The sequence below is a fragment of the Brienomyrus brachyistius genome, chromosome 10 (assembly GCF_023856365.1).
Source record: "Brienomyrus brachyistius isolate T26 chromosome 10, BBRACH_0.4, whole genome shotgun sequence".
Taxonomy (NCBI): Eukaryota; Metazoa; Chordata; class Actinopteri; order Osteoglossiformes; family Mormyridae; genus Brienomyrus; species Brienomyrus brachyistius.
Window position 1 is genome coordinate 17935247 of NC_064542.1, and position 26504 is coordinate 17961750.

The 26504-nt window shown below is 41.9% G+C and overlaps 1 protein-coding gene and 1 long non-coding RNA gene across 5 annotated transcripts in view; both read right to left on the reverse strand.

Annotated features, from left to right (window-relative positions):
- Positions 1-26504, reverse strand: part of LOC125750613 (neurexin-2-beta-like) — a 357714-nt gene that overhangs the window by 119292 nt on the left and 211918 nt on the right. The window lies entirely within an intron of this gene.
- On the reverse strand, positions 10644-11212 carry LOC125750617 (uncharacterized). Its single transcript, XR_007400386.1, has 3 exons — positions 11117-11212; positions 10982-11071; positions 10644-10756 (listed from the first exon to the last, which is right to left on the reverse strand). It is a non-coding gene; the product is annotated as an uncharacterized LOC125750617 (long non-coding RNA).

Genomic DNA, 26504 nt, shown 5'->3' on the forward strand with positions numbered 1-26504 from the left:
CAGTCTCGCATGGACAGCTATTAACTGTGATCCGTGGATGTAATTACCCAGATTGACTGGAATTGACTACAACGGCATGTTTTTAATTAAACGGTGCCCTAGGTATTCTTAGAGCTTTTAAAGTAAACGTGTACATTCCATTGCGAATTATAGGGGTGCAGTGCTTGATATGAGGTCTCCTAAACTGCCACCAAAAGACACAATACAAGGGTACCACCACTAGCGTGTAACGATAAGGGCAGTGGAGCAGGCCCCTGTGGCATATTTCCTGATGGCCATGTTCCATAAGATGCTTGGTTTTTGCATAGGCAGCAGTGATGCACCAGCAGATATCCATCAGGGTTTTCTGTGCTCTCGATAGTGAGGCTTTGGCTAGCTAAAGCAGCGATGGTGCGATAGCATGTCTGTAGTTAGCGTGCTGTTTGAGGACACAGGACTGTAAGCTGAAGGTCGATGACTTAAGTGACAATACATGCCTTCCTGTAGTGCCATTGAGCAAAGCACTTAACGTGATTAATGAAATGAAAAATACACCGCTGCATTAATGGGTATAATTGCAAGCTGTTTTGGCTAAAAGGCTGAGCAGTGAAATAATACAAACCTGCTGAGGCTCAGTCAGAACTGCAAAGGAGGAATTTACAATGCATCATGCTTTATCAACTCCTCAGACACCAGACGGCGATAAACTGCTCAAATGATTAGAACTGGAAAGAAATATTTTTTTTGATGGGCTTTTCATTTGAAGAAAGTTACATGAAGTTTGCCCATGGACATGTAGAGATATAACTGAATGAAATTAAAATGGATCCTGCAAATCAGGAATTCTTACGCAGTTCTCGCTCTTCTTACCACTTTAATAAAAAAGCTATTTTAAGTGGCACTTTAGAGCAGGCCTCTGCCAAACCTCTTCAGGAAACAGGTCTAGCAAGGCTGAATTTAAACGGAGAGCTGAGTACAGGAGACACTAACTGGATGACACAGCGATACATCACTTGTCTTCCGACTCCAGCTCGGCTTTAACCACCCACAGCAGAAGCTAAGATGTGGAGTGAGGAATTCTCTCACAAAGCTGTCAGAATCACTTAGTTACACAGATGGAGAAAAGCAAAGCAGGGACCTGACACATGGAGCTGGAAAGCAGATCCCGGCGGAAGCACTCTGCCTTTGCTGCCGTTGCCCCAACAGGCGTGACTTGCCTTATGCCAAGTATCACTTGCTACTAAAAGGTTAATAATGAACAGAGGGCTGCTATATTAGGAGACAGGGGCCTGGCAAGATCACTCACGCCACACTGGCAAAAGGTGGCACACTGCATCACATCATCCCAACAAACCAAACTATAAGCTTTTCCTGCTGACTTCCTAGCAGCTCTGAAGGCTTTTGTATCTCCCTCTCTGTGACCATCAGATCCGTTTGCTATCCTCCGGTTCATTTCATTTATGTTGCATGGTAACCGTCGCTGAACAGGTAATAATAATAACTGATGCTTTATTGATCCCCATGGGAAAATTATCTTGCCTCCCTCGACTTGCTCTTTGTAGAGTAAGTTGTCCAAGAAGGGCAGACACCTGTAGCGGCACCCAGGGAGCTGGGGGTTAAGGGCCTTGCTCAGGGAGCCGCAGACCTGCTGAGACCGGGTTTGAACTGGACCATCTGATTACAGACACACCAGCTTAGCCCACAGAGCCACACGCTGCCCCCAAACAGAGGATGTCCACATTGCCATGGGTGACTGAATCTCAAAGGCCTAACTTTAAGAGAAGGGGGGCAGCATGCAGGAGCAGGGGGGTGACTAAGTCTGCAAAAGCCATTAGACACATCATGCCAGTCCTTCCACCCCTTCTGAATAGCCACTGTTTTAATGACAACGGTTTATAAGCTCCAGCACGTTTTAGACCAAACGTGACATTTAATTAATTAATACTGCAAACTCTGGCTGATAAAATGAACTGGTTTAACCGCTATTACTGAGAGCCAAATAAAGAGGATAAGTAGATGGTCTGGGTAGTAAAAAAACTGGAGTAATATCAGTGCAGTGCCATCACTGACACACACTGTCATTACAGCTGCATCAGCAGGCTTTAGGAAGCACATGAGAAAGCACTTCTTCTTTCCAAACACAGCGCTGTCCTTTTCGCAGATATATAAACAGTATATATACACAGTGTACGTACAGTATATATACACAGTGTATGTACAGTATATATACACAGTGTATGTACAGTATATATACACAATGTGTATATATATATATATATATATATATATATACACACACACATATATATATAAGATAGAGACAGCTGACAGTAACATTTATCTCTGTTGTTACATGTTATGGCTGCCATCTTTACCAACATACTGCCTGTCACTTGACTTTGATTGAAATTCTGATTCTGTTCTATGGTTTGGCTTGGTTAATAAATGACCACAGTTTTTACTCATATGTATAGTACCTGTGTACTGGTGACAAGTGATGTGATATTAAAAAGTAATTTGATTTGATCATGGACCTCTGCTTGATTCATTACAATGATATTGTAGCATTCACCAGTGAAGTTAGATAATAATATAGCAGTAACTGGTACATTTCCCTCATGTGGAAATTTTATTTTCATCTCCTCCAACTTGCTTCAGGGAGCCGGGCGACAAGGGCCTTGCTGAAGGACCCAAAGATTTGCCAAGGCTGGGCATGAACCAGCAACCTTCTGGTCAGAGGCACAGAAGCTTAGCCCACTGAGCCACACGGGACTATGGAGCTTGTGGATCAGCAGTCCATCCATCCATTCATCCATCCATCCATTCATCCATCCATCCATCCATCCATCTGTACCTGCTTCTCCAATTTCAGGGATATGGGGGTCCGGAGCCTATCGCAGAGGCTATAGGTGCAAAGCGGCAATGACAGCTCAAGAGCCTTTCACAGCAAAAAAAAATACGTATGCTACCAACATCAACCGCAAAACTGACAACTGATGCTTTTTTCCCCCTCTCTCTCTCTCTCTGTCTGTTCCTCTCGCTTTCTCTCTCACACTTTAATTACAGTTTGACAGAGTCACTGTGAAATATTAACAGGAATCTGCAGAACTGTTATAAACTTCAGCAAACCTTGGGCCAAGAAACGTATCAAATATCTGACGTGTGCAGAAAGGCCATAAATTTTTGATCTAGCGGAGATGCTATACCAGCAGACTGCCAATACTGTGTGAAGCTAAAATGCTGCAGGAAGCTTAGGTGAGTAGCTAAGACAGAACAGTCTGTGGCGTAGAAGGATGCAGCACCACAGATCCACCAGCACACAAAGACACAGGCCGCAGGTACATACCGGCTGATATTATACCAGCAAACAAAGACACAGGCCGCAGGTACATACCGGCTGATATTTTACCAGCAAACAAAGACACAGGCCGCAGGTACATACCGGCTGATATTTTACCAGCAAACAAAGACACAGGCCGCAGGTACATACCGGCTGATATTTTACCAGCAAACAAAGACACAGGCCGCAGGTACATACCGGCTGATATTTTACCAGCAAACAAAGACACAGGCCGCAGGTACATACCGGCTGATATCATACCAGCAAACAAAGACACAGGCCGCAGGTACATACCGGCTGATATTTTACCAGCAAACAAAGACACAGGCCGCAGGTACATACCGGCTGATATTTTACCAGCAAACAAAGACACAGGCCGCAGGTACATACCGGCTGATATTTTACCAGCAAACAAAGACACAGGCCGCAGGTACATACCGGCTGATATTTTACCAGCAAACAAAGACACAGGCCGCAGGTACATACTACTACACACATAGGTATATGTGTGTAGGAGCTACACACATATACCTTTTTGTTCAGTCACAAGGAAACATGAAGCACCAAGAGTGTATACCATACATTCGCATTTAATAAACTTAAGCCAGCAACATCAAAGATATTAAAATAACAGCAATCAGCATACAGTGATTTCAGGAAGCCAAATGAAAACTCTCTGAAGTACTGAGCAAGTGGAGGTTTACAATTCCTCATCCATTTATCAGTAAATGCCTCACGGAGAAATGATGGGGAATGTGTCTCATTTATGTGGAAAGGAAATGACAAATTGCCAGGACAAAATTCTTCTCCACCAACTTCCCTAAGGCTGTTATGGGAGTCAAGGTTAAGATTTCAGGACCTGCTCCAAAGACAGTGTGGACCTCCAAGATTGGTGACATATATCCATTTTAACACAACTGTTCTGGGATGAGCCAAAAGATGCACTAGCTTGCAGGGCATAACATTCAGATTCAGATATACACTACCAGTCAGACGTTTTAAACACCATAGGTTTTAGCGCTTTTTCATTTATTTAATAAACTGCAGAGGCTTGGGGGGTCACAGTACAATGTAAGCCAGTGGATATGTGACTATTCTGCCAAAGGCTCGAATGAACAATCTATTGATCATAAGCAAAGACCAACCCCAGAGGCAGACTGTACCAAAACTGAAGCAACACCAAACAGTCAGTGGAAAGAAATGAGAAGTTTTGACACCTGATACCATTAAGACGATAACTCAAAAATTATTTCATGGTTCTTTTTTAAACTTTGCAGAGGCATTGTATGGGTGATGAATTGGAACTGATTAGATTTTGAGAGTGATCACCCCAAACTTGAATCAACGCTGTGAAGGGAGAAAACAGGTAACATTTGACATTGTGAATTTGATAAGTCAAAAAGTATTCAATGGATCTTATTACTGTTTCATAAAAACACATTATATGGATAGATATCTACACCTGGTTTCATTTTCAGACAAATTCCCCCAAAAATGAAGCATCAGTGCTGTATGGGAACAAAAGAAGGAAATGGTAGCTGTAGAAGACACATAGCAATCGCACAAAATACTGCTATGTTGTTGCTGCACTGGACAATACCACTGCAGCTGCTAGTATAGGTTGGGGCAGTGCTGCCATTCCTACAGCATCCTTTCGTATGCCTCAAGTTTTTAAGGTTTTCCTCCGAGATTCTAAGATCCTGCCTCTTATCACTCAGACTTCCCTATGAAAGGCCTACAAGTTTCAACAACAAAGAACAATACACTCCATTTGCTTCACTCTCCCTGGCTCTAGAACCTTGTCTACACAAACCTTCAGAGCACAGAAGCAGACTACCGCAAGCCTCAAGCAATGTTGGCTGCCCTCAGGAAAGAAAAGGACCGTGACTGAATCAGCTGTGAATGATGGCTTATTTCGATCAATGGCTCATTACATTCATCACAAAGTACGCTGATTGATAGAGTATCTTTTCCCTGAAAGAATCTCTAAGGGCTGCGAAGAAGGGTAATTGTGAATATGGTTGGCTGCCTTTTGTGATGCATGCTGGGATAATCCCTGGTCTTGCAGACAGAGAGTATCACTCAGGAATGAGCCATTTTTGCAGTTTGATGCTCCCTTACTCCAGCATGATATGCTGAATTGCCAGTGCGAGTGGGGGCTAATTCACTGCTTCCCACCTGGAGACTGCATCTGGATTTCTTTCCAGGGAAGGAAGGAATAAACAAAGATGACCAGGGTCATAGTGAGCATGAGGGCTCGTGATTCCTCTGGTGTGCAGTGATACATCAGATAGCAAAGACAGATTGACAAGAGCCTGCATCATTCTTCCAGTCTGACTTATGTCCACAGTCAGGAAGGGGCCAACAAATCATGAATATCAGGTATGAAACCGATCAGGTATGTCAGTGTCACATTAAGCAGGTGCCCCTCCAAGCCCTTCCTGGACAGCATTGCAAAAGGGGCCTCAGGTTTTCTTCTCACAAATCATCCAGGGCAATTAGCACATAACTGCTTAAGAAAGCACAGGGATGTGATATATTGGAAGGTGGTACAGGAGGTGCATACTAGCACACTGCTGAAACGACCCACAGAGGTGCAGGAGCTGCATATTAACACACTGCTGAACAACCCATACAGATACAGGAAGTGTGTATTAGCACACTGCTGAAATGACCCACACAGGTGCAGGAGCTGCATATTAGTCTGGATGGGAGCTGCCCAAACAAACCTTAGAGGTGATACAGTGATTCTCAAACCCCATTTGTTACACTTAAGGCTAAAAGTTGATTACAGCATGTTACACTCGCTGACATATACAGTACAAACAATAGATATTTAGTCTTCAAATGATGCAAATTCACACCCAAGTCAGATGAGTTGATATGGTAAATTGTGTTACGAATAAACACCTCGACTAACCGATGATCTACAATAATGTCATTGATCTGCCCTGGGAATCATATAATTAATTTCTAACAGCATCATTGAGTATAAAACTGCAGTGCCTGCAAGCTCTCCGTTTAGGGTGGAGGCTTTGGCCTGATGTCTGTATTACGTCAGAGGTGCCGTATTCAGGTGCAGGACTCAATTTATTGTGATTCGGATGCAGACAAAGATTTCAGCCTGTTAGGATTATGTGACTCCGACTTGCACTTGGACTTGATAGTTTGACTTGGACTCGGGTGTTTGTGACACTGTGGTCTGTAATCTTAAAAAGACACCACAAGCATACATTATGCGTTAACGGTTAATTTTAAAATGTGAAAATCCAAGGCTACTAAATTTATCTACAGATCCTTATTAGGGGTGGGGAATTGATATATTACAAATATGATTCTTCAAGGTGGTGATTTTAAGCATGAGAAAAAAAATCTATTTTAAAATATCAATAGGTTATTGTAATTATTGTGGTCACATTTGTTACTGCTGATATATTTACCCAGTTGCACACTGCCTGATTTGTTAAGGCACTGAAATGCACAGGTCTAGCATGGGACTATCATGAATGAGCAAATGTATGCAGATACTTTTCCAGCACCGTCGCAGTTTAAATCCAATGTTTGAAAGAAATTGTTGCACTAACAGTAGTGAATACAAACTGTCTCTTTTACAAATAGTCCTTGTTAATTAACACATTTCAGATGACTCATGACTTGACTCGGACTTGGGTGAGTCGACCACAACCCTGACAGCGTGTGTGGTCTGACTGTATGTCACATACGTCATTATGTGAGACAGTGTGCCCTTTGTATCCCAAAGTATCTACACTGATTACTGTTCTCGGCAGACAATAGTCCTGATTATTAGCATCCTGTTCTTTATTAAAAGAAGAGTACCAGGTCTGAGTTATAATACTGATCAGCATCACATCACCAGTTCCTTTTTTTCTCTACTCAAAAGCATAGATTGCTGTGCCAAGCTTCCTTTTCAAATAAATTCAAAGGCAAGGCTTTATCTCTGCTTTTTAAAGCATGGCCTGTTGCATTGCAGTGGTCTTATAGAAAAATGGAAACAATGTATATGAAAACAGTTCTTCAGCAAGAAAGAGGGGTGAAAACAGAGGTAGACCAAGCAATGTGTTGCACTCCAGTGGGTGCTGCCCTAATTGGAGTGTTATTAGGGTACATATGCAGCACTAGGTGATGCAATCATGATAGGAAAAATAACACTCAAACCTACCTGTTAGGAAGCATAGTAGAGTTTCACCAATACAGCCTTTATTATTTATGCTTTGCCTTTTCTCTGTGTCACTGGTTCTCCTTTGTCTTGTCCTATGAATACTCTGCAGTCCTACAGGACAAAGAATGTCCTTGTGCGCTACATGTTGCTGTAACAAAAAGTCCCCATCGCTTCTATTTCCTGCCCATCAAACGCATTGTCAGAAATGCACACTGGTAGCTAGTATATACCGCTTGCTTTAAAGCACTATCCTGGCTGCCTTGCCTCTGATCACGTGCGCAAGCGGCTGCTGGAGATGATCCGGCTCTACCTTTCTGTTGCTGTCCAGTCCTCATTGACACCTGTCCATTTCCTCAAGCACCAGAGCTATCATCTGATCAGGGGAGACTTATTTCCCCACAGTGCACTGCAGTATCTGAGTCCCAGTCCAGTCTGTTTGTAATAAGAAGCAATGGGATCCAATTATAACGGTCCAGAAATGATTCCTTGACACTTGTGGGGGCTTTGAGTGCACAGTCTTTAGTACCTTGGCCAACAGAACACTGGGTTAATACAGCTCCTGAATCTCGGGGAAGTCTTTCTTTATAACGCGCCACCTGGAGTCTTAAAACCAGCCGTAACATCTGGTCCGTGGCCACAGACTGCAAACCCCAGCCGACCTAATTATGTTCCTGTTACGGTAAACAGAATCAAATATCTGAGTCCACTTTTCAATTATTAATTCCGACTGAGCTGTCAGACATAAGGACCAATGCTAGTCAATTGATGGGTCGACATCTGGCCTCTGGTATGCCATCAGAACACGGAGGTATCGCATTAAACTTTGGGGAAATTAAAATGGCCCTACGAAGCAGTCATATGGTCTCTAGCTCTGTGCCAGTGGCACACGGGTGACACACTTGGCTGTTTAAGGGTTAGGAGCCTTAAGAAACATTTCAAGAGTCATGGGTCTTTATATTTCTATTCAGATGTGAATACTGGCTGTATATTCACATGTATATATACTTAATGTGTGTTAATTATACAGATTATGCTCTTCTAATTTTATAAACTTGTGTCGCTGTGACAGGATGCACCAGGATGTGAGTGAAACAGTCAATGTTGATACTCAGGAGGAAAGCGGTTTAAGGAGCTTTCATGTCTTGTGAGGGTCATAGCTTCTTTAAGAAAACCTCATATCCATATGAAGTGGATTGCCTACCTTAAAATAAAGGTGAACCCACAATTCAGTGCAACATGGCTTCACGGTTTGGCTCTGGCTCCAAGACAAGCAGCTTTGCACGGGCACTGCTCTGCTCACACTGACTCACTGAGATACCCACTGATAAAAGTGCCCTTCACACTCATTTCATTTCTCATTTGCTTCCTGCAGAGCAGAAAATAGCACTCAATGTCCACTTTAACCACATCTTCCGCTATTACAGTTTTTCCCAATTGCTAAAACACTATGTCATGGCCAATAAGCTAGATGACCATATGCTTTAATTCAGTCCTCAAGATGACCACACTATTCCCAGAATTAAACACTGTGTTCCTGTCGTTAGTGTTATATCATACTGTAGATTGGTTGCACCATTTCAGCGGATCCTAAAACATACACCGCATTGGCAACCACAATTATCACAAAACAACCAATCAGAAAACACTCCTCACTCTAATCAAACACAAGGACTCAAAACTTAAGATGAATTAGCACTTAACACTCCATCTGATAATGCCGTGTGTCAAATTTCTTCACACATGATGCCCAACTACTTCTGCTTGTGTGATTGTGTGTGTAATAAATCTACAGTATGATGGATAACAGACAGAGAGCTGGAAGAGGGAGAGGAAGGCGAAGAACTGTAATATCAGATGATATTCATGCAACTGTGGTTGACCATGTGCTTGTCCATGGTTTGACAATGAGAGAAGCTGGGTTATGTGTGCATCCAAATCTCAGTCGGTATACTGTACAGTTGCTTCCATAATCTGTACTTTCAGAATTTAGAACAGGTTAAGTACTTTATGACAATTAGTAGGCTTACATTGTGTAATCGTGTGAAATAAATGAGTGGGCTCTTTAAAATTGAAATCTAAAAGAATACCAACTTTTTGTTATTGAAATGGTTCATTTAATTTGTAAGTGCGATGAATCTATTTAACGACAATGCAATGTCCACATTTCCGCGAAATCGACAAGGAGGTAAAAGCGGCTGTCATTGGATACGTTCCTTGTTAAAGTCACACAAAAAGAAAAAAATTCCAGTGAGCCAATAGATAGCAGTGATTCCGTTAGCTATAGTGAAAGTCGTCCTACAAAATAACCCTCCTCTTCTCTCTCTCGTCTCCCTCACGTCATCCATGATTTTTTTCAAAGGTAAAATGCAAGTTCATTTGTTTTATGTATTTTTACTTTATATTTTGTATTAATAACTTCTATATGAATATTTTTGCCTCTGATCATGTGCGCAAGCGGCTGCTGGAGATGCATGAAATTCATGCAACCCTTGTCAATCATGTAGTAAATAATGGGTAGACATTGAGGGAGAGTCCAACCAAGCCTCAGCAGATATACAGTGGCATCTGTACATTTCATCAACAGCATAGGTGAAACACATCTCCTCTGTTTACAGTAAATTGGTACCTAGTATATACCGCATCAGAACTTTCTGGTATCCATGCCTAATCATGTGATATTTTACTGTAATGACTACATTATTTTGTTTTGTCAACATAGGATTGAGGGTCGAGAACGCCAAGGAGGAAGGGGCCCCATGTTCACAGAAGATCAAGAGCCATTAGAAATATGGTTTTGGCCAATAATGCAATAAGACTCAGGGAAATTCAAAACAACATGGTCAGTGACCAAACAGTTTTGGGAAACATTCATCAGGTGTCTCTTTCCACTGGCTTGAATCCTTAAAAAGAAATCATATCCAGATGAAACAACTGTAAAAAGTGCCATTTGAAAGAAATTCAGGGAACCCGGGGGGGAACATAACCCTCTGTGTAGGAATCCCACAGAATGGAGTTGTCCTCCACCATGCCACCTTATGTCCTTACAATGCAGCTCTCATTCTGTCATGTTTAGCCACCTTATGTCCTCACAATGCAGCTCTCATTCTGTCATGTTTAGCCACCTTATGTCCTCACAATGCAGCTCTCATTCTGTCATGTTTAGCCACCTTATGTCCTTACAATGCAGCTCTCATTCTGTCATGTTTAGCCACCTTATGTCCTTACAATGCAGCTCTCATTCTGTCATGTTTAGCCACCTTATGTCCTTACAATGCAGCTCTCATTCTGTCATGTTTAGCCACCTTATGTCCTCACAATGCAGCTCTCATTCTGTCATGTTTAGCCACCTTATGTCCTCACAATGCAGCTCTCATTCTGTCATGTTTAGCCACCTTATGTCCTCACAATGCAGCTCTCATTCTGTCATGTTTAGCCACCTTATGTCCTCACAATGCAGCTCTCAGTCTGTCATGTTTAGCCACCTTATGTCCTCACAATGCAGCTCTCATTCTGTCATGTTTAGCCACCTTATGTCCTTACAATGCAGCTCTCATTCTGTCATGTTTAGCCACCTTATGTCCTCACAATGCAGCTCTCATTCTGTCATATTTAGCCACCTTATGTCCTTACAATGCAGCTCTCATTCTGTCATGTTTAGCCACCTTATGTCCTCACAATGCAGCTCTCATTCTGTCATGTTTAGCCACCTTATGTCCTCACAATGCAGCTCTCATTCTGTCATGTTTAGCCACCTTATGTCCTCACAATGCAGCTCTCATTCTGTCATGTTTAGCCACCTTATGTCCTCACAATGCAGCTCTCATTCTGTCATATTTAGCCACCTTATGTCCTTACAATACAGCTCTCATTCTGTCATGTTTAGACCAACTCAATAATATTGTTATTGCTGCAAATGAAATTGATGTCACCTGGGACAATGTATCATTCCACCGATCTCCTCCAGTCTGAAATTGCTTCATGATTTTTAGTTTTTTACCCTCTCTGTTTTTTGCATGTCTGTAGTGGTTGCAGTAAATAAAATTTACAAATTTGATCTAATGTGGTGTTTGGTGAACATATTTTGTGTACTATTTTTCATTAGGTAACTAGAAATGCTACAAGAGTTTTAGGATTAATGCAGCAGTATCTATCTTATTTAAAATTAGTTAGATAATAATATTCATGTGTGTAGAATATGACAACAAAACAGTGCTTTTATAAAAAAAAGTTTTATGGAGATTTTACAATAGTGTTGCATTTTGCAAAAGATCTGAGATGTTCCGCTACTTGGGTGTAGTGTTGTGCTAATTGTGTGAAGTGTTTCGAAAATGTGGGCCCAAGTTTCAAAATTGTGCTTAAGCAATTGAGATAAACTGTAGTGGAAAACCAACACTTTGACTTAGTGCTAACAGTAGCAGCTACTGCTGTCAGTTCTAAAAAGGAGGCCAGGAGGCTCCTTGCTCCCAGGTTGTGTCTCAAATCTTGTGATTTGGACAGTGTGACTTAGCACTTAGCCATCTCTCCTATTTGACTCTCCCTTCCGGCCCCTGGAGGTTGGGCTCCCCCTTTGAGTCTGGTCCCTCCCAAGGTTTCTTCCTTCTAGGGAGTTTTTCCTTGCCACTGTTGCCTATAGCTTACTCACTGGGGGCTTTGGGTGGGGATGCTGTAAAGCGCTTTGAGACGATGTAATGTGATGACGCGCTATACAAAAATAGATTTGTTGTTGTTTGTTGTATAGAAATGGCAGGGTGCTACATGGCACATTATCGTTATAATAGTTTTAGTATTTTTTGGATCACTGTCAAAAGTTATCTTGTTAACTCTTCCCTCTGACTAGCATCATGGCTCACTGGGTAGCAGTGGAATGTTTGGATGCTATTTTAGGATCAGGCTTGTTTGCCACATTTGCATGGCTTTGCACCATTCGCTCTCAGTGTGAACTTTCGAGTTCCAGACACATGCTTTGCAGGCTCGCTGCTGACTCATGTGAGTGGGCGTGTGAGTGTGTGCACACGTGAGTGAGTTGCACTGACTTCTATTTTAGACTGTATGCCTTTCCACCTTGCTCTATGCCCAAATGCTTCCTACACAAACTAAAGACTGCACATATAAATAAAACATCAATAAAAATGTAAGTTATCAAATCCCTGACTATGAAACTGCTCTAGCAGGTCTGTTTTGGTTTGTCGTATTCCGAGTTATTGGTTGAATTGTGTTTGAGGTCTGTATCGATAGAGTTGAACGTGTTTCGAGCCATACAAGTTTTAGCAGGAATGATCGAGTTCGAAGATTTCGGTCGAGGTACAAGTCAAAAAATTCAACAGACCTGTTTGATGTCCGAGTTGGTTGAGTTACATTTGAATTTGAGGCATTTGAGTTCCAAGGTTCTACTGTATATAGAATGACTGCGACACTCCTGGGGAGAGGTTTTGGTAAAATAGGCAAATAAATCTTTTGGAAAACAGACAAAACTATTCTTATATATTATTGTTGTGTTGCTGCTCATTTGCATATATATTAATATTAAAGTATGTTTCTTGTGAAATATTATACATGTACAACCAAATAAAAAGTTCTGGAAAAGATAGTCGCAGGTCAACTTTAGGCGTACTTGGAGACATGCAAAGTACTTGAAAGATTCCAGGTGGGCTTCCGTCCCGGGACTCAGCACTGGAACTGCCTTAACTAAAAGACATAACAAAGGTAACTGACGCTGGCAATGCGACTCTACTTATGCTAACTTAAGTGCAGCCTTTGACACGGTTGACCATTTTACTCTATTACAAAGACTTAAATTTGAGGTTTTGGGTTGTGTGTAATGATATTGAAGTGGTTTAAATTACAGTTTTTCATGAGCAATCAGTCAGCCTATTTTTAGTTAAAGAGTGAATTTGTGAATTTGCCCTCATTAGCAATACATGGCAGAAGAAACTCTGAGGTCTTCCACACTTCGAAGAAAAGGAACTAATGAGAAGAGGACTTTACATGCCGTCTTATGGATACATGCAGAGTTTGGAGGTGTCTCCAGCCATTTTCTCCCATCGTCCAGCATGATTGCATTTCCAAATTAAAGGCAGGCCATGGACTTTTCAGACTCCGGTCTTCTTGAAAGCTGCTTTATGTGTCAGTGAAACGAATCCTTTTAAGCACTCCTATGTACCAGTTATCGGGCTCGATTCTCCAATGCGTGTATGTCAAGAAAGCAAGTAGCTGCATACTTTTTTCAGTTAAGAGTATTAATTAAGTGTGAGGTTTGTATGCACTTTGGCCTGAGAAACTCTAAAATGTGGGCGTGTCGCATGGAAATGACCCTTGAGCACATTCTGCCACTGACTATGTGGTATCCATGGCTGCATTACAGTTTTTCTGGCTAAAACACATTTCCTAAAATTTCCTCTCCTTTACTGAACAGTAAACCCTAACTCTAAAATTCAAGCTGCTCTCACAAAACCTTTGACTCATCTTGCAAAATCAAGCGATCTTCTCAAAACTATGTTATCTTTGCTCAAAAGCAAACACTGCTTTCAGATCACGCATCAAGCTAGTTGGTACATAAACACTGAGCAGTCATTGCATCCATCCATCCATCCATTTTCCAAACCGCTTATCCTATTGGGTCGCGGGGGGTCCGGAGCCTATCCCGGAATCAATGGGCACGAGGCAGGGAACAACCCAGGATGGGGGGTCAGCCCATCGCAGGGCACACTCACACACCATTCACTCACACATACACACCTACGGGCAATTCAGCAACTCCAATTAGCCTCAGCATGTTTTTGGACTGTGGGGGGAAACCGGAGTACCCGGAGGAAACCCCACGACGACATGGGGAGAACATGCAAACTCTGCACACATGTGACCCAGGCGGAGACTCGAACCCGGGTCCCAGAGGTGTGAGGCGACAGTGCTAACCACTGCACCACCATGCCGCCCCCCAGTCATTGCATACTACAGCCAAAAACTGAAAACACTCCCGGTTAAAAATGTTGTCGGCACAGAGAGAAACATTTACTGCGGATGTGGTCTTTTGCATATTGAGCTACAAAACTGGAAACCAAAAGACAGTCTTGCAGTCTACCAAAAATGTTTGTATACAATTACACTAAACCGATATGTAAAGTTTGCAGTATTCAGTACTCCAAAAAAGTTACTATAAAGCACAAAGTGAAAAATCCAAATGAGAGGCACATTACAGTAAAATGTTGTGCAACTGCCAAGCTAGAGTCAAGGATGAATATTCACGTTGCCTCATCACCATGTCACAGGGCTGGGTCAGGACAGAGAACTTTGGCTACATCACAGGAAATGCTCTCCCTTGCTGGGTGATGTGGGAAGAATCCTCTGTGTGACCCATTTGTCCCTTAACGTTGAAATTCAACTCACCTGTGGCACCTGCATTCTCATCCGGCACATTTTCTGTGTTCGAGTCACTCTTTGGCTTCTGCCAAACCTCCCCGTCCTGGGTTGTTCCCTGCCTCGTGCCCATTGCTTCCGGGATAGGCTCCGGACCCCCCGCGACCCAGTAGGATAAGCGGTTTGGAAAATGGATGGATGGATGGATGTGGCACACCCTTTCAGAAATGCCCCGACCAGACAGCAGCATGATTTGGCATGGCTATCTAAGTCATACTCTTCACACACTTGTAGAATGATTGGATGGATCACCTAGAAATGTAAACGTTTACAGTTTTATATGGTTAAAATGTTTAAATATTTATATTCTACTTATTTCTCTTACATTATGACCAAAATTTTCTGTGATATAACATTCAGCACTGAAACAGATAGACTAATGACATACTATATACCAGAGATATTCACTCGGAAGGAAAGAAAGAATTGTGTATGGAGGGGGAGGAGTACTTGAGGGGGGAAAACCGGGGGGGGGGTTGAGTTGAACCTTCACAAATATTAACATTCCACATATCTGGAATACTGTGTTTGTGTGGTGGGGGAAGGGGGAGGGAAAATACAGTGAGGCCCCTGTATCCACAGTTTCAGTAACCGTGGTTTTAGTTATCCTCAGTTTACGGAAGTCTTTAAAACAAATGGAAAAATTCCAGAAATAGGTGGTTCATAAGTTTTAAATCAAATCCCGCGCCAAGCAGGTACAGGCAGTAAAGTGGTGAAATCCTCCAGCCCAGGAAGTACATGATTCATCCGCCTTTGTCCTCATACCACGCGTCCCTGCAGAACCCTCATCTAGCCTGCCTCTAGCATTCTTGCTGATTACTTCCTTTGCCACGTTATCACAGTGTCCGTGTTATAAAAATGCATCAACTGCACGATTTTCATTGCTCCTTCATCCCTTGATACATGATATTTCTTCATTGCTCTCTTGGCTCTAAAACATCACAGTCTCTCTTTGAGAGAGTACAGCACTGTGCAGTACTGTATAATAATACACAATGTACTTTATTCTTACTGTATTAAATAGTGAAAATGTTGTATTGTGCATAATGCATCGATTAAACTTGACCGTATGTATGTACAGGAAAATCACATTATATATGGGGTCCGCAGATGGTTTGTTGTCTATGGTTTCAGCTGTCTGTGGTTGGCTTTGGAACATATCATCCATGCATACAGGAGAACCACTGTAATCAGGATGTTCCCTGCAGAAGGTGGTTACTGTGTATGTGAAAACTAAATCCCTGCTTTCATTAATAACCAGCTAGACTGATAATTCCACTGACTGCCATTAAAACAGTGAAATGTTCTAACAAACAGGGATATTAAAAACTGAAGGGTTTTGCTTAAAGAATAGTATGAAACAATAATTGGCCACATGGGATTATCTGTTTTGTACAGCACTCATAAAAAGTCATAAAAATAACATGGTTTATAGCAAAGACCAAAGCCTTAAAGTCAGTGCTTAGAACATTTTACCTGCTGATAAAATAAAGACAAGTGAACTTTGTGGTGGAGAGAAGTAGCAGGTCATTATGAACTCCAGCCTTTAAACTGCAATACACTGATAACAACAAAAATCACAATAGCGATGAAGAAAAGAGTGTCCACATCATAAATAATCAGACATGAATTATCCACAGAGCTTTTTTCTGGCATGTAAAGGATTCAATTAGCGGAGCATTTTAATAGATGTAGCGGCACTCTTCTGGATCAGAGTCCCAGCCACATTCTCATAAGGAAAAGGAAACGTAAAAAAAAGAAAATTGCATAATAGAATCAAAACACTGCTTTAGTGTGGAGATCAGGAAGATCCTCTGCCACAGTATGGAATGGAAGTCTCATGCTGCCCGTGTGCATTCGCTAATCAAACTGGCACTGAAACACTGTAACATGCACTGCACAAAATATACAGAATTATACTTCAAATGTTTGAATAGTTCCAACTGATTAAAAGGTGGGCTAAAAGATCGCTTCAAAGGGTTAAATAAAGTATATGTGTATGCGTTACCAACAGAACTCCACATGCATAAATCTACCTTTCTGAAGTTTCTTGGATTCAAGAAGTTTTGTGCAAATCAAATGACATATATTTGGTATGCTCCATATATATCCTAATTAGAGGTAAATGCCATTTCAGAATCTTGCGCTGTCACACTGAGCACAGAAACCCAGTTTGCAGTATGAGAAAGAGGTACTTCACAGTGTATTGCACAAATATGCAAGGGCATGGAATAGGGTAACATGGAGATTAATGGACCTAGATATAATGTAAGGTATGATGCAAAGAATAATGGGTGCGAATATTACGTATAATATGGCATACTGTATGGTACATGCATATGCAGCAGAGGGATATGCCAAGAGTTTATGGTGCAGACAAAAAATGTAATGATTCACAACCCTCTCAGTCTAGAAAGGGCAGAAAAAGACACATTTTTCTTCAAAGGCTGCATATATTGAATAAAATACATTTGATATCTTTACTTTTTCGTTAAACTCGTAACAAATAAAACTACTTTTCAAAATCTTAGCAACACAACGTAACTTATCCCAAGCAGGTGCTCATTAGCATTCCTCCCTGAACAGCACCCAGAATGATAGGCTCCATTCTGAAGCACAGACCGAGGATGTTTGCGGCACTCTTCACAGCCACGTCTCTCCAGCCTGTCTGCACCACAGAAAGTGTGCAGCCAAAAGGGGGCATCCATGTGAATTAGCCTGCCTCTGTAGCCGGTTTAGGCTTCAGCTGGAGTGAAAACCACCCATCTCATCCTGACAATGAGCAGTTGAAAAAACATTAGTGATGGTAAAGCAATTTTCATGACCAGACTTGTCCCATGACTGAGGGACCATTATTAGGAACCAGAGTAAGGGATATTTGAAATACCTAAACATTTCTCAATGCACCATGCCTACCATGCACAATAAGTACTTCACATTACTGAAAGTGCTTAATTTCCTTCTTCATTTCACCATTAATAACTTTGCATAGTCTGTGTGATGACAAAGACAGAACATGAATCATGGTGCTCTGCTTCACTTGTGGGCTGTTTTTTGTTGATTACAGGAAGAATTTTATTGACATCTGAATAATGCAAACTACCCAGCCCTAACCTTAAACATAACATAATCAAACTAAATATATGACCTTCGGCATTTTTAGTTTGTTGATGCTAATTACAGATTTTCATATAACTGGGACCTGAAAAATGTCCCCCCAAGGTCAAAATGGCAATTTTGTTTTTTATCACATTGTGGGGACATTTGGTCCTCACAATGTAATACATACATAACCCCCCCCCCCCACACACACACACACACACACACACACACACACAACCCTGTAAGTGTGAGGCAACAGTAAGCCGACGTTATAGCAATCCCAATAAAACATATCCGTCAAAGGGGATATAATTATTTTCTCTCCTTGGCACACCACAACAAATACAACTTCCCTTCGGTCAGGAAAAGTGACGTGTAATGTTGCATGACACTCCTTTATGTTCCTGGGATGCGGAGGTCACCTTTCTGCCTGAGCCATCAAGGGAGAAAATTCATTCTCTGTAACTGCTGTCCCTTTACATCCACCTCAAGCAAACTCACACACACATACAAACACACACATTCCTCCCCATCCATATATCACAAAAAGATCCTACGGTAAACTCGCATTTTTTTTTTTGGATTAAAGAAAAGATGAACACTAAGAGCATTGCTCAGCTAATAGATAATCTTTAATTCACTTTGTGTGACTGTGTGATTACAATTGCTGGTAAGCATTGACATATCACCACAAACCTATGAGTAAAACTGCACCATGTAATTAATTTAAGCATCGAAAAGTGGTTAAGTCCATGCATCCACTGCCAGTTGTGTAATTAGAAAATATGATAAACACACAGAAGCATTAGCCTGTTAAAAATTTATTAGGAAAACACAGTGAAACAAATTATTTCAATTAAAGAATGCTGATTAAATTGTGCTGTGCTTCACTTTATTGAGATCAATTCAGAGCAAAGGTCTTTGGTCAGGGCAAAGGTGTAACCCATGCCTCTTATACAATGTCATTTTCAGAACATGGACAGAATGTTTAATTCCGTAACATCATACTGTAACTAGGCTACTGCAACTGCTTACTGAAAAAGCAACCAGCTCATGCTGTTAAAGCTCTGCAGATGAATCAAAATTCAGCAGCACGTCTGGCATGCAGATGACCAAAATTCTCTCCTTACACGCCTCTCTGTCTCTTTTCATTGGTCCTACAGACTCTCGAATCAGGTTCATATTCCATGGCTCTTTCCCTCTGGTATACAGGAACGGAGCCGTACCACAAAGGGAAACTACAGCGCGGTTCCAGCTTGCTACGGTTGTCCACTACAGAAGGGTTGGCTCGTTAAAGGTGTTGCCAGGTTTGGAGAGTGATAGTGACGTAAAACTGGAGAGGTGCTTATTTACTGTTCACCTGGTGTACATCATGATTTACTATGTGCCCTCTTCCATCAGCACGCCAGCACTTCCTGGAGACCCCTCTGTCACATAGAAATAAGAACATCTGGTCATCTGAATTCCTCTCTACCTTCAGGATAGACCTGAAGGCCCACCTGTTCTGGGAACATCTCAGCTAGCTCATCCCCCCACTGACCTGCTATGTCTTCATAAAAGCTTTTGCATGTCACCTGCCCACCTTTGCGTGTCGTCTGCGGCCTTCACAAAACGCCCAAAAAAATTCAATTTAATTTCTTGTGTCGACCTGGTGATACATCAAAACCGCAATTTGGAAAGTCGAGATGCAGAAGGGTTGACTATAATTTGTCACTTTAGCTTTTTATCTTTGATTAGTAGTGTGGGGATTGTGCCAAATGGTGACATATCCGAGACAGAATACCCAATTCAGGATCTTGAGCCATTAAACTGGAGCTTGGTTTATGCTGGCCATAATCTCTATTTGGAAGTGCTTCCCACGCACACACACACACTCACACAGGTTTGTAATTTTATCTCTCCATTTATTTCTATGGGAAAAACTCCACACAACATGACGACCTTAACCCCTACCCAGCCCTAACCTTAACCATAAGTATCCAGACAAAATAAGAGACTTTTGGAAATTTTACTTGTTTGAATGCATGCATAGATCTTTGTGGGGACCTGAACATTTTTTCCCCTTTTTTCTGAGAGTGTATAGGCAAAATCGTAATCCCAACAATGACAACCTTAACACCTACATAGCCTTAACCTTCGCCATAAGTAGCCAAACGAAACACAAGTCACAGATTTTTATAAAACTGAATTTCCCCTTCTGCCCCCACGACAATAAAATAACAGGTCTCTACATCCATCCATCCATCCGCTTATCCTACTGGGTCGCGGGGGGTCCGGAGCCTATCTCGGAAGCAATGGGCACGAGGCAGGGAACAACCCAGGACGGGGGGCCAGCCCATCGCAGGGCACACTCACACACCAGTCACTCACACAGGTCTCTACCATGTAATGTATATCCGACCCATACATACACACACACAAGCACACAGAGCCAAACTCACCACAGTGGTGGATGAAAGCTGAACAGTACAATACGACGTTCTCCAGCCTGACTCAAAGTCCGGATACAGAGTGCATAGGACTATAAATGTAGCATAAATAACTGTCCACTCAGCAAGCACAGCAAGTCATAAAAGCCAATGTAGTGACAAACACATCTTAATCAGATGAACAGTATGAGAGAGTGTACGGAGAGTGTAACACTGTGTAGCAGTTTATAAAACCACGGTAAATCACCCCACTCACAAGCTCCCAGAGTCTGCTATACCAGACCATACACTAGACACAAAGGAAGCTATTAAAAAGGTTGTCTGGTCAGTCAGTGGCCTTGTGTCCATCACGGTTCTCATTGCAATGATAATCTGTGGAAACTCTTTGTGGTGGTTATATGACTGGCTTAAGAACTTCCATTTTCCTTCCGAACTGATAGGAGTTAGAAATCATCTATTGTTCAATAAAAAAAACACATTTCAAACACACATTTCTGTCTTCTGGAATCACTTAAGTTCAGGGTTTCCAAGGAAGCACACAAGAATACAAGTTCTATTAATATCACGTGAAACTGAATGAGCAGGTCATTTTCAGAAATAGTAACGGTAACTCCAGGTGCCGTGTACATGCAAGGCACGAAACGTGTATGACAAGAAAGGAGCAAAGAACATGTGGAGAAAGCTAACAATGTAATGAAAACCAGTGCAGAAAGTCACAGCACTTGCGCAGCGCTCAGTGTTTCTGTGTCGTAGTGTAACTGAGTTTCATTAATGTTAGTTGGACGGCATAGCCAGTGATTTTTCCAGAAAAAAAGATACTGTACTGAAAACAGATGGTAAGTGACCCGCTTTGCTTAGAAAAAGATGTTTGCTTTGCGAAGCCCCAAGTGGGGCCTTGGTGGATCTTTTTTTCCAGCTTCCAGACCTACTGGGTATGAGCTTTAATTAATCACAGGGAAGTGAAGCATGGATGGGAAAATAACGGAGCAAAGCAAATTGAGTAATTCAGTGCCAGACCAAATCTGAAGGTTTCTACCGCATGGATTTCTGCACAGAGCAACATCACATACCTCATGTTCCTGAGCCGTCTGTTCTTTAATACCTTTTTCCTTTTAAAACCATAATTTCAGCCCCTTTTCTTGAATGCTCACAGCCACCATCTCACAGTACACAAAAGCAGGATGGAAGAGCAGCTGATGTGCATAAATTATCTCTTTAATCAATTCTGTTATTGTGGCTATCAATAATATCCGTATTTAAGGCACTTGCCAAGTAAATACAGGTTTCTGAAAAGCACCGGTCGCCTTCAGAACAGGTCTGTTGGAAATGTGGGAATATTTATACTCAATCATAAAACTCATATCTTCTGTTACCACCAAAAAATGTGGTAATTATGAGCAGTATTTAGCAGCAATTCCACTGTAGTATATACAGTGTCATGATATGGTTCTTTTCCACTGAAACCACCCAGTCCTAACCTCCAAGCATCCTTGGACATCTGCATAATGCAATAAGATCAGCTTCTTTCTATCCTGTAACTGAGTTGTTCAGTCTCTGCTACTCATCTGGCCCCTTTAGAAGCATGACATCGTCCATCTCAAATCCTTCCCCTTTTCCAAGCAGGGCCAATCAGACAAGTAGGAGACCAGGTGATCCTGGCATGATGCCTCATGCTTCTCCTTTACCACAGTAATAATTTCCCTCCCAGAGATCTGGCTGACATTTAATGCTGAGGACCTTTGATACGTGCATGGCAAGTAAAAAAACTGACGAGAGTAATGTCTGCATGGTTAGTCTGTCTGTGAGGAGAGAAGCTTCATAATTTTCACAAGCATATGTTGGATGAATGAACTAAGAATAAAGAATAAGCCAGTCAGAACAGGAGGCTCCATTTCATTTTTAAAACAAGTTATAAACTAAAATGACATGTCCAAAGTATCAAAACAATATCCTAAACTTTTGAAAATCAAACAGCTCAAAGAAAATTCTTTTGAAAATCCCTCCTTTGTTAAAAATTAAGTGGAAAGCAACCTTCTGAACAGGATTTATAAAACTTCAGGCAAACATGGTCCAGAGCTTTAAATCCATGCGATCAATAAGATACCCAATCAAATTTTCAGCTTAAATCTTGCAGCAAATTGCCATAATAGAATAAAGCTAGTTTAATAAAATGAAATGAGACACAATGTTCAACTTCTTCACATCACCAGTGAACACCTTTAATAACCTTAAGGGTTAAAAAAACAAGAACCATAAAATATAAGTGGAAAAAGGGGCTGTCAAAATGACAGCGTTGTGTTTCTCTCCACATCTAATTCCTACTCCTCACACACTCACAAACCTGTACAATTTCTAGAAGTACTGGATGGATCACCTGGAAATGTGAAAGCTAATGTTTATACCCAGACTGTTGTGATATGTGGTCTGAATTTTTTTAAAAAATTAATTTAGTGCACATTCCACTTATACGCTAAGCTTTCCCAACCAATTAGGCGATTAGCTATATTTCTTTGCATAACATAATGCAATCGAGTATCAAAACCATACTTTTTTAAAGTTAAACTTTAAATGCTCATTTGTAGGACTTCACCAGTAACTCAGCACCTTCGATTGCTCACTAGCACTACAGAGGGTCCTTCCAGTATCCCACATCCCTCTAGTTTTCTGTGGTTTAGCTCATTCTTCTCTAGCTCTGAATTCAATCATAATCTCCCGCATGTATCATTAATGACAAAATTCTAAAGGGACAAAAGGAAGGAAGAACATGTCAGTATTCCATGGGATTATTAAACGCTTTGCCTTAAAGCAAAGGTGTGCTCAATCAGTTTAAGCAACTGCTTTGTTTTCACAAATTGATACCATTGTTAATTCTCTTGTAAATTTAGCTTGTCCATGCAAAAGAATTGATTACTCTAAGATGCGATTTGGCTACATTGAACAAGCCCGTGCAATAAAATGGTTATTAAACCTTTTTTTTTAGACATTTCAACAAGAGAAACGTGTAACGATTGTAAAGACATTATGGTGACAAGAAAAACGTGCAAGAGTGTAACCTCAGTGGGGAAGGGGGGGATTTCTTTCAGGGCTATGGGCTTGCATGAAGAAAGATGCCGTGTTCATTAACCACACAGGGTTAAATCATTAACGGCACCGACGTTAGCGCTGCCCTCCCTCAGGACCCCACGACGTCGTGTTTGTGGCTGTGATGCCTACTGAACCGCTTCAGCTAGGCTGCGTTGACAGCTATGGCGACCGTGCAGCTTCATTACAAAGAAGTCGAGGAGAGAAAAGAGCGCGTCCTTAAAAGTGCCTGGATGCAACAGCAAGCAGAACCTTGATCAGAGCAGCTTTGTCTTTGCTCGTTCTGTTTCTAAAATAAACATCGCTAATAAAGGCCCTAATCTAAAGCTGTGATCTGAATCACATGGGAGCTGCATAAAGGCATGTATCAGCCGCTGTCTGTGCAACATCACATGCACTGACTTAAGGAATCTCAGCAGACGGAAAGGCTTTGCCTCCCTCCACAGAGTCGCTGAGGCCCGACAGCCCAGATTTCACGCTGCTTCACAGTTGTTTGCAAGAACAAAGGAAGAAGGCAAAGCTGCTGCGGTGACTTTGCTGATGGTCTCACCGTGACTCACAATGCATCTTTATGCCGTTCCAACAATGGCACTGAACGGCTGTGGTCGTCCTCCCATCGCTCTCAATTGTCTCTCACAGATACTCCTCTGATGGCCACCCTCTGTGGACAGACTGCAGAACTAAATCTAGAGCCGCACAATGGAAATCAGATGCACACATACTGTGAAGATGAATCCATTTTAACCCTCCGCAGCTAAACATAAACGGAATGTTTCTTAGAAACCAAGACTGATTCCGAAAATGTCACACTAATGTCCTAATTATTCTTTAAGAAGGTCCTGTCAAATTAACAGACTAAGCAGCATTAATTTCAGTGGGAAACGGGAAGGACAAAATTGAGTATAGAAGTTGGATGCCCCATCATAACAATAACAATTTGAGAGCAATTTCCACTGAATGCTTGCGAAACTTGGAATGATGAAGAGGAAGCCTTAGGCTTAATGACTCTCACCTCTGCCTACATGCGACCAGCACGACACTAAAAATGAACAGTGATATTCCAGTGGCTGGATACCTGCATAGTGTCCTTCCATAGTGTAGGAACCTCCATCTGCACTAGTATCACTGCAAATCACTTCTTCAATATGCAAGTAGGAATGAGAACATGCATAAATATTCACAGAGAACATGTTATGTAATTAATTCCAAGAAGACATACAAATTTAACTTGCCTCACCCAGGCTACAACAGCTATGGTTTACTTTGCTGCATGAACTAATCACTTGTATTCTTCAAACAGACTATGACAAATCAGAGGCAATAAACAAGGTTCACTGTAAGCCTACAAGTATATAAAGAAAATGGCCAAAGTACTGTACTGAATAAATCATATAAGCAGAGGATTATTTCTGAACATTTCCTTTCCTTAATATTCTGTTTGGTTGCATTTCAATAGGATGGCCTTGAGATTGACCCATGCAGTAGGGTGAGAAAGACCGGCCATATGGACACATAAAAACGATGAAATTAATTCAGCATAAATGGTGGAGTTCAAAGGCTCACTCTGTCTCTTAAGAGCAGTCATACTTTGAGACACATTTACCTCACAGAGCATAAATCTAAAACAATAACAGAACTTTGGTGCAGAACTTCATGAAACACTCAACTCCAGTCTATCTGAAAGTATAAAGGATTATACCTATTAATCTGTAAACTAGAACTATACTAAAATGTGCAGTTTCAGGCAACTGTTGATAGACCGGACTTGGTGTTCTACAACTTTAACCATCCTGACAGCGGCAAGCAAGCCTTGCCATCCTGAGTCCCTGGAGTGAAAGCTCACCCCCAGGAGAGACCCCCATGGACAGACTGTCCATAGATAGACGGTGCATGTGCCCTCACTCACATGGACTCAATTACTACTGTTTGTATTGACTGGTGTTTGGCAGCCAGCATTGCTGGTCTCCCATAATTTAATAAAATGGCGCAAGCGGGCCGCGGTGCTGGGGCTGCAGCGCACGGCCAGTTCATTACTGGTGTGCCATCGATGGGGCCGTGGGCGGCTGGTAATTATGGCTGAATAATTGCGAGTGGGGGGAGGGGGGTTGTGCAGAAATGAAAAGCCTGCTGGGAGAGGTCCAACCCTGGATCCTGATGAGAGCAGCTGAAGTCCTGTTGTCAGGGAGAGAACGGGCTGGCACCATCACAAAAATCATCTACATTGTAATCAGGCCTCTTCCGTTTTTTTTTAACAGGACCTCACCTTATTATTCAGGGGCCGCGCTGCATATTTATCACGACTCCATCCTAATCACTCAGTTTATTCATGAATTTCACACCATCCCCAGAGCTATCAGAAATTTACTTTCAACCTCCAACCAATCATAAGAAGGTTAACCTGAAACCCCCGACAGATTCATTAATTGGGGTATCTGGCATTTGAGAGCAGATATAGCTTTCAGCCTTAGCTTCTATACGCCTTCTCTCAGTAGGTTGTGCTCGCTCTTCTTGTCTGCATGTCTTCCATAGGGTCTTGCAACAGGGTAAATGTTGACACCTCTCTACTTCGATTCCTTGGCTCCAGGATGGAGTCGAATGACTCGCCCAATTGGAGGAAGAGTAGATAATGTAACGTGCGTGTGAGTAGTGACGTGCAACGCGTGCCAGGCCCAGTGATTGTGACTTATAAGTGGCGGGCATGCAGCACTCGCATCCACTGCATTCACAAATCAAACTGCAGCTACAAGAACTGAAGCGCAAAAGAAAACTCACTGTACTGTCTACCTACTGTCTGCTCACGTATCACAGCTCCACTCATGATAATAAGTAGCTGCTGTCGGAACAGAACACATAACATGCAGGTGAGTGCTGAAATAAATCCTGCTGATGAAGAAATCAGTATGAATGAGTGAGGTGTTCCTGTCTAGGACTCAATGTCATGAACCATTTTGGGCTGTATCCCTGAGTTACAACAGTATCC